Consider the following 10,482-nt stretch of genomic DNA (forward strand, 5'->3'; position numbering starts at 1 on the left):
GAGTGTTTATCAGGTAGTTCTTTTAAAAATACCTTGTGAACCCATCTCAGCAGAAACGTTAGAAGGTAGATGCGTATTTCTTGGAACACACAGGAGCTTGTAGCTATATTGGAAATCAGCGTTAGAGGGCAGTACATTAAGTTATTATTCCAGTGCAGTAGAGCTATATGGTTAACATTTGTATTTGCAAAGTGTATGCATAGGAAAGACTTGGATGTAAACAGAAAGAACACACTGCAATGAAATTAGGAAAAAAAGATAAAAATGAGAATGAGGCTATTAGGTGGCAGTTGCCAGTGTAGTTAGCTGTTCCTCAGGTCTGCTGTAGGTTTTTTGAATGTATGTAGTATTTTGGCAGAAGGTGAAATAAGAATGAAGACATTCAGGTATCTATACTGTACTTACACCAGCAGTGACGGGTGCTTCTCAGTTATCATCAGCCTAGCATTTGATTATCCAGTGACAGTGAGTCTTAGAGAAGCAAGATTCGACTCTAATTTCTACAGAAAACAAATATGTACTGATTTGAAGATGATCTTATAAATCTTTTCCATATTTGATGTCTATTACTCTCTGAACACAAGTGCTTTATAAAAAATGCAATTATCACTTAATAAATAAAATATTACATTGCAGTACACTGCTAGTGCCCTAATGTATCTTGCAGCTTTAAAAGTCTAATATGTTTCGCTGAACGGGAAAAAAATATCCAGAAGGTATTCTAGCTATCTATTTTACAACTATTTCTTTTGAATCCAAAATATATAGAATAAAAATTTAATAAGCATTAATCGTCTTAACTTTTGTCAAATTGTATCAGCAACACAGTTTTACTCTGATACATTTTCATAGATGAAGTGAGTAATAATGCTAGTAGGTATTTCCTGCATTATTTCATTCAGTTATAAGCTTTAATGTATAGTTCTTTTCCAGATGTTTGCTATAATTTTTCTCAAGCATTTTTACCTGCCCTTACCTGGGTAAAAATCATACTGATGCAATTTGTGAGTGTGGTCCAGCTGATTCACTTTCTTTGTCACTATTTCATAGGAAAAAGTTACTACAAGTCAGAAAAACGTAAGAATAGCCAGATTGGTCATCTTCCAAGGAAAAGGAATGCATTCAGCACAACCACAGGTAAGAGAACTTCATTGACCTCGGAAGTTGGAGGCTTAGGTTTAACTTAGCAATAATTCAGAATGCCATAGTGCTTCCCTGTAGTGAAATTAGGTAGCAATTGGCAGCTATTGTCCAGGTCCAGATGGTATGTCATCACTCAAATCCTCCCTCATTCTCTGCTTCTCTCACAAAGGCCAATTGCAATTACAAACTTGTACTTGAAGCAGTGCAGGGAAATCTGTCTTCCCGTGCCTCAAGACCAACCTCCCTCTAAGGAGCTGGAGAGGACCAAGGCCCCTACGGTGGCAGGGCAGACCATGTCTTGGCTTGCTCCTTTCCCCTCCCACATTTGACTGCTGTCTCAAGAAGGCACTTCTCCTCATTTTGCCTGTGTAGGATGTTCAGAAGAGCATAGCAGGTGGCTCCCACCCCCTTTGCAGCCTGGCACCCCGTGCTCTTCAGTGCATTGCACCTCCCAGCTTCCTCCGTGACACAGCCAACATATTCTTGACCACCTTCTACTGTTTTTGCCCAGAGATTTCAAAGATGTATTGATCTGTCTTCCTGATGACTGAAGGAGACTCAGAGGTCTATTAACTGGGGGAACTGCTAACTGTGGGTTCTCTGTGTGAAAACAAAAAGTGATAGTAATAATGCAAGATTCTCAAATATTCCTATCTTCTCTTCCAAAATTCATATTTTTTTCTAACTCAGGGTTGCACAAATAATAGAAAAACAAATTTGCTGTTCTATACAATTGTTTGTATTTTAACCTATGCCAGTAAGTGAGCCGTGTTGTGCCACATGTGTTACATGTCTTGGATTATTATAAAGGGGATTGGAAGGATTGTGTTTTGCTGGAGGACCGCAAGCAGAGTGATGATCCATATGCAACATGGGCAAAGTAGTGGCTTTTTTTGCTAAATGTCAGTGAAAGTGGGGGAATCAGTCATTGAGAGACTCATGGTGGCAACAGTATAAGAATGAGAGAAAAATTCAGAATTATATCTTTTTTGTATTAAATGTTTGTTCCGATCAAATCTGACATTAGGGACAACTTCCATACATCAGTATTTTCACCGGTGTCTAAAGCCCTCAGACTGCAAAATAGCTGCCTTGCTCTTATTTGAACTCAAGTAATCACAGTACTCTTGATGTTGTCAGTTCAGTCTCAATAATGTGTCATTAAATGTGGAATTCATAGCTGATTTCATGACACTGTGATTTCCTTTGGGTGCTACTTGTCATTTTCACTTTTGCTGGATTACTCAAGTCCTGATTAATGATTCAAATTCTCTTGACAATAAAAATAATCTCTGCTTGAGTGTTGACAATTATTCTTTTAATTGTTGTTACCATTTTGGCACAGATTTTGATCTGTTATTTTGGTGCTACGAGGGAACATCAGTGATACAAAGAACTGACTGCTGGAAACAGGAAGGTCCACACAAGCATTAATATTTCCACCAGCAAAAGATAAAAGAGCCCCCAGCTTGCTGAGATATTTCTGTGCTCCCAGTTTAAATGTCAGACAGCAATGGCAGTGTCAAAGCACAACAGAGATGCTACCAAGAGGGTGGCTCCATCGGCATAGCAAAGCAGCATAAACTGACAACCACTGCTGGAGGAGGCACTCAGATACCTCCCTGACCCCAGTCACTTGTCCTTAACCCCAGGGAACATTTCTGCCACAGTGTGCTGAATTGGAAGTGGACTGGTGCAGGTTAAAACTAAGCTGAGTTTGCTTTGCTGGTTTAATTTTAACCTGCGTTATTTTTTGATCCAATTTATTGTAGGACTTTGTGAACATTTGTGCTGGCATGAAGAAGGGGACAGCTGAGGATTAAGAATAAATAGCAAAGGGAGAAGCAGACTTCTCCCCTCCTCCCCAGCCCCCTTTTAGCAACAGTGCTGGTTTAAAATGCTCATGAAAATACAGTGCTCTTCTCTGTCCTGCTGTAGTCTCAGTATGCATGAAGTGACATCTTGGACATCTAGTTTTTCTCAATTGTTCTCAGTTTGGACCCATCCAAACTGCTGTTATTAATTCTAAATATTAGTTTGGTGTATGAAAGACTTAACGTTTTTTGAAAGGTGTGTTAATTAAACACATGGTGGGGGAGAGCAGACAATAACAATGTTGGATATATGCAGTTTCTTCTGTATTTGGCATTTTATCTGTGATAACACATCCCAATAGGAAAAGATGTGGTATATGAGGGATAACTGCCAATTACTTACATTTTATCCTCTCAAAATATGAATCTGAATTTCAACCAACTCAACGCAGGAAATTCACTTTTAATGATAGCAACATGATTTAGGTCACCAGGTCCAGAAATTCAAAGTTTGCTTCAAGGCCAACTGAAATTGTGGTCAGTCTTGATTTCAGGAGGCTTTTGGTCAGGTCGTTTGAGGACAGTACCTGGTAATAACTAAGATGTTAATTTTATTTTATTTTTTTAATGCATTATTTCCTGGTGACCTTGGAAAAGCCCAGCAGAATTCACTGAATGGAGCAATTCTGAGCTGACCCACGGTGGATACCCTAGGAAGAACTTAAAGCAAGGCATCATTGTGTTCTCACTGCTTGACATGTAGAGACTTAATTTTACCTGTGATCTTTTGCATTTGGTTGCTTTTTTTTAAACAAGGTGGATAATTTCTCTTGGCATGGGGGGGTATCTCTGTTTAAGAGGGAGCCAGGATAATGAGTTGCCTTTTAGAGTGGCTGATCCACTTTCTCTTCAGTGTAGAAGCTTGGCTGAGCATTAAATATGTCTTTGTTTAATTAGGTTATGACAAGCGGACACAAGGGCTTTTGACACTGAAGACTGCCTTTATCTCAAATGTAGCTAGACAATAGAATTATACTAATTTAAGATGCAGAGTTTCTCACTCCCTGAACTGGTATTCAAACAGTATTGTTAAAATGCCTTTAAGGACCATTAGTTGAAGACTCAGAGGCATTTTTCTTTCCCATTTTCCATTTGTAGTGACAATTCATACTTGGTTATCCTTGGTCATAAGATTTCAAACTTTAAAAAATGAACAATTTCAGTAATCATCTTTCTTTTCCCAGATCCCTATTTCAGTCCAATAAGCTGGAGGGCTCCAAAGAAATGCTTATATTCTGAAATCTTTTAAGCTGTTTTTGGAATATAGTAAAATACTAGAACCTCATCTGTAGAAATTCTACTAAAATTCAACACATTCACTGCCTCCAGTGTACAGTTGATTATGGGTTACTCTGGCTTTAAAAAATCTTGGAATATTGCTTGTTAAAAGTTCTAACTTTTTTCAGGAAATTGAGGATAAGATGGAAATCACAGAATCACAGAATTGTCTAGGTTGGAAAAGACCTTGAAGATCATCTAGTCCAACATTAACCTAACATTGACCGTTCTCAACTACACTGTATCCCTCAGCGCTATGTCGACCCGACTCTTAAACCCTTCCAGGGATGGGGACTCCACCACCTCCCTGGGCAGCCCATTCCAACGCCTAACGACCAGTTCTGTAAAAAAATGCTTCCTAATATCCAGTCTAAACCTTCCCTGGCGCAACTTGAGGCCATTCCCTCTTGTCCTATCACTTGTTACTTCATTAAAGAGACTCATCCCCAGCTCTCTGCACCCTCCTTTCAGGTAGTTGTAGAGGGCGATGAGGTCTCCCCTCAGCCTCCTCTTCTCCAGACTAAACCCCCCCAGTTCCCTCAGCCGCTCCCCATCAGACCTGTGCTCCAGACCCTGCACCAGCTCCGTTGCCCTTCTCTGGACACGCTCGAGTCATTCAATGTCCTTTTTGTAGTGAGGGGCCCAAAACTGAACACAGGAATCGAGGTGTGGCCTCACCAGTGCCGAGTGCAGGGGCAAGATCCCTTCCCTGTCCCTGCTGGCCACGCTATTTCTGACACAAGCCAGAATGCCATTGGCCTTCTTGGCCACCTGGGCACACTGCTGGCTCCTGTTCAGCCGGCTGTCAATCCACACCCCCAGGTCCCTCTCTGACTGGCGAGTCATAGTGAAGGGTTTATATAACCTGTAATCATTAGAGTTTTAAAATTCTACTTGTCCTGGACCACGTCAGCATACATTGAGTTGAGTTATATCTTACATCAAGGGCATTTCTGCAGTACATGATGTATGCTAAAGCTCTGTGTCCATGTATATGAAGACCTAGCAGGTTCATCATAATAATTTTGATATATGTAGTTCTTTTGTAACGGTTTAGGTAGAACTCAAATCCATTGTAAAAGATGTTCTCTTTGACAGTGTTCACATGGCTGTGCAGAAGTAAGCATGAAGCCGCTGCCAGCTTCAGAGAAGCGGGCCAGCTGGTATGCTTGAGAGAAAGATCCTTAAGTGAACACTTCTGAGCTCATTTTCCTGCCACGTGGATGGGTCTTAGTGCTCTTGTGCCTCGTCTGGCTGCCCCCACCCATTCCATCTGCCTTTCTGACAGAGCCCTGCAGACATGATAGCCCAAAGCCTTTTCTAGGAAGGCTGAAGTGTGCCCATAAAGCACAAAGATGAGATATATTTACTAAGAGCTGGCTGAATTCAGGCTACCTACAAAGGAAATGTAAATGTGGAGAGCTGCGAAAGTTCCTGGGAACATTTAAATCAGCAAGATATAGATACAGCACTGAATAGTTTTGAAGCCATCATTTCAAGAAAAATCATGGTCTGTATGGGATATATTTTCCACCTCTAATTTATGCAGTTGTATACAGAAAGTCTGATTCTCCTCATTCATCACCTTTGTGCACTGTATCTTCATTAGCCCCAGTGAGGTTGTAATAAAAAATAAGTGATAATAGACTGTATGTTCTCTGCTGAATTGTGTACACTTTGGAACATGAGTGAGCTTGTCTCTGCTGACATCAGCTCCTGCTTCCCCTTTTTTTCATTTGCTTTGATTCATCTTTCTTGCCAAAGAAATTTGGAGGCAGATTTTTCCAGCTGCTCCTGAAAGAGTGGGGAAGTATGTTATTAAAGTGATGTGAAACATTCTGTCCTCCACACATCACAGCCAGCCTTTTCCTAAGCAGAAACTGTTCCTAACTCCCAAATTTTGATCTGTATCATTCCTGAGACATGTTACCCAGCACATACTGCAGTAGCTCCTCTCTACACTCTTCATGCTTTCTGCATGTCTCCCTGTAAGGGAAAAAAGATTTATGAACAAATTTTGGTTTTGTTAACATGTGATATGATTTATTACTGTTTTGATTATGACATTATTTTACACTCTGTAGTTGAACATGCAGGGGGCGTCTTTGACACAAGTTAAGAAAATGAGTGTTATTGTCCAAAGTGTGAGACACGACTGTGGTAACACCAGTAAAAAGACAGGTGAACACAACCTTTGTGTGTTCTGCAGTGATACTGCAATATGACAGTCACAGAACTGTTTAGGTTGGAAGGCACCTCTTGATATCATCTACTTCAACCCCAATTATTCTTTGTAAAATAATATGTAATGGTTAAGGAAATAGTTTTCCTTTAAAATCTCCCTAATATTCTGTGTATTTATAATGCATGTAAAGAGAGTATTATTCAAGTGTTTTCCTGAAATAATAGGACAGCTCGTTTATTAAATACATATTTCTCCTGGAATCCCACTGGGGCATGATTTGTAACAGGTTTTTCCTCTCCAAAGAGAAAGTGAGGCAAAATATATACTTAAAATCTTTTATTTAAATTATCGGTAGCAGTACACACGTGCCAGCTATGGACTTTTTGTCACATCTGTCTTTAATACAGTGAGATTAATGTATTAAAATTCAGCATGTGTACTGATATTGTGTCCGTACCTGGATCTAGCAAAGACTGTAAGCACTCATCTTTGAAGTTCATAGAACTACTTGCATACTTCAAATTAACTGTGTGCTGAAATACCTTACTGAATCAGTGCCTCAGACTGCTTATTTAACTCATCTCCTCCACAGAGGTGTTGCCTTACCACGTTATACAAGACCTAGTTGACTTCTCAGCTTAATAACAGCACGTGACATGCAAACTAGTCTGAATCCCAGGGGTTTCCTGTGGTGTCCAGGCACTGAGAAATACCTCACTAGGACAGTGGTTGCCAGCCAACGGTGCACATCAGCATCATAGGTGAATCAAGGAGGCCTGCCAGGTTTGCTCACTTGGCCCCTTTGCCAAACACAGCGCTGCCAGGAGCTGCTAACATCCTGAGGAGGCTGCGGTGGAGATGGTAGTGCAGCTATTACGGGAGGCAATTTCAACCCTTTCCATGTCTGGTTCCCCTTCCTCATACTACAGCACCTCTGTACCTCTAGTTGCAGCTGTAGCTGCTGCTGGTCTGGAGAAGGAGGTGGACATGGACTCCTAAATGAGGCACTGGATGAGAGCAGGAGGGACTGGACAGCAGTGAACCCCCAGACTCCTCACACACCCGCATTCCAGATACATCTCAGTGCCTACAGCATTTCTGAAAATTGGCTTTTGGCCACTGGAACCTGTATAGTTAAATGTAGATATCTTGCAATACCTAAAAGTAAATACCAGGAGCAGATAGTCCAGTCTCCCTAAATAAGGTCCCTGGGCTTCACATACAGCCCTTGCAGGAAGGCAGAACCATTCAAAACACCCAGAGGGAGTCACCCAGAGCTAGTCAAAAGCAAAATGCAGGCAGAGGGATGTGCCTGGAAGTGGCATCCTGCCTTCACATACTTCCACCTAATCATTAGATCTGTTTTTATTCCTAATCAAAAATATATGGATAGGGCTGTCTTTATTTTTTAGTAGGGGCCATGTAATTGCAGTTGTGATGACTAAGGATATAAGTGAAGTAAAGTTTGGAGAGAGAGGTGATTTCTTTCATCAGCCTAATTAAAAATGTTGGAAAGTCACAGACTTCTTTTTTTGGTTGTTATTGCTTGGTTGTTTGTTTTTTTTTTTTCTTTTTAATCTAGGTTGTGTTTTCTGATAATAATTAGATAGTTAATGTGCAGACCTGAAGTTTGTTCCTGTATTTATCCACTCATTCAGATTACATTTACCATATACTTTTTCTATTAAATGGTTCACTGGCAGCCATGATATAGTTCCCCAGAAAAACTGTGGCCATCTATCTTGTGGACTGGGACTTGATTTCTTTCAGTTTACGAGTCACAGAAGATTTAATGTTTTCAGGTGATTGCATATACAGATGCCTGGGTTTTTTAGTATTCAGTTATCTGCTTTATTGTATTTTGCATTCAGAATTTAACTGTCCAGTTTTGAAAGTGTTTTTTTCTTAAATTGTTCCTTCTTCCAACATTCTTCCCAGGTTACCTACTATCAGCCTCTGCTATTTAGCTGGAAAAGACTGTGATTGCCTCTTTGCTTGTAACGCTTCATTGTTCTGCAGTGATCTTATCTTCTTCCTCCTCTTCTACCCTCCCCTTAGCTATGACCACTGATGTCAGCTTTACATGAAACCACATTTCGTGGATCAGTCCCTACCTAGCAATGCTAAACATTAACAGCACAAAGTTGTCCTGACACCTGACTGATAACTCCAGTCAAATAATGTATAAAAACATGTTAAGAAACAGATGAAGATTTCTCTTTTTTAATTATTACTTATAAATAAATGAGATCATAGAAATAAGAAATCAATGGTCATTGTGATTCTGAATAAGAGACTAGAAATTAGTAAACAATTGTAAGGATGCAAGTGTTCAAACAGTCTGAAGTCATACAACCATGCTGTACTGCTCATTCGTCCCATGTATAGCCCTCACCACGGCTGGCCAAAAACCCCAGCCTAGTTAATCAGTGGATAAAGACAGATGACTTGAAACCTTTAATTTAAGCATGTTTGAGCTAATTATAATATTTTAACTGATATAAAAAATGGATGATAATCAAAGCATCTAGTTTTAATGTTCTTAAAGATTAAGTTAATCTTAAAATTAACTTCTCAGAAATTAGACATGTTAAATGGAACATCAAGGAAAGGTTGTGGAAGACAGTTGAAGAAAAGAGGGTTGTTTGAAGATGGATGACTTGATGACCCTGAAACAGACAATGTGAGCAGGAGCAGAACCAAAGACAACAAAGGGCTTGCTGACTGATGGAAATTTATGGACATTTTTGATCACTGAAATAATAGAGAATTGAAACATCAAGGGAAACTGGGGTGGACGTTGTATGATGTAATGGTGTAGAACACCTACATAAGAAGGAGCAGGGACTGCTGTAAGTTGCCATTCACTGAGGTGGTGGCCCAACTCTGAGTTGTGTATGTGATAATAAAGGCAAACCTAGAGTGAAGCCCATTCTGTTACGAGAATAGTTTTGTTTGTCTTTATCAAACATTAACCAGAAAAGATTCATTAAATAAAGATTCCTCAAGGAACCCTAAATCTGGGCAGCAAACAAATGTAATTTTTTATATAGGCTTGTTGTGTATAGCAAAGACTTTTTCTCCATAGAGGTAGCTGCAAGAATCAAAGGTGTAGTGAAGCAAGTGTAGAGGAGAGTCCATAGAGGCGGGTCTTGAACTGTTACATGTATGGTTTTAATAAACCAATGATTTTATTTTACTTTGAGCACTCTGTATGAGGAACTGAAGTGATTCTATCTGATTACACTAGAAGAGACATGGCCTATGATTAGCAGCAGGTCTCTGGAAACTTCTAGGGAAATACAGCAGTAAACAATTTGCAAGACTGACATGAAAATTTTAGTGTAATGTAAATGGGAAAAGTATGGTCAGGTAATGTCGGTGGCATTGTTGCTTGAATAGGCCTGATGTCTATCCAGCAGAGAGGCAGGAGATATCTGTGGTAGGGTGGGCAAACATTTAACCACTGAACCAGATGCTGCAATGGCAGAGCACTGTGACTTTTAACTTGCAGGAAAGGGGTTCAGCTCTCAAGGGTCTAGGACCTGCCTAGTTGGGAGATCCACACTGGGAAACAGGGTATCATAGAATTGTTTAGGTTAGAAAAAACCCTAAAGATCATCAAGTCCAACCATAAACCTAATACTGCCAAGTCCACCACTAGACCATGTCCCTAAGTGTCATAGCTACATGTTTTTTAAATACCTCCAGGGATGGTGACTCAACCACTTCCCTGGGCAGCCTGTTCCAGTGCTTGGCAATGTTTTTGGTGAAGAAATTTTTCCTAATATCCAGTCTAAACCTCCCCTAGTGCAACTTGAGGCCGTTTCCTCTCGTCCTATCACTTGTTACTTGGGAAGAGAGACCGACACCCACCTCGTTACAACCTCCTGTCAGGTAGTTGTAGAGAGCAATCAGATCTTCCCTGAGCCTCCTTTTCTCCAGACTAAACAACCCAGTTCCCTCAGCCATGCCCTTCTCAGACTCCCTTTGCGGTACATA

Source organism: Strix aluco, chromosome 5 (assembly GCF_031877795.1).
Source record: "Strix aluco isolate bStrAlu1 chromosome 5, bStrAlu1.hap1, whole genome shotgun sequence".
Taxonomy (NCBI): Eukaryota; Metazoa; Chordata; class Aves; order Strigiformes; family Strigidae; genus Strix; species Strix aluco.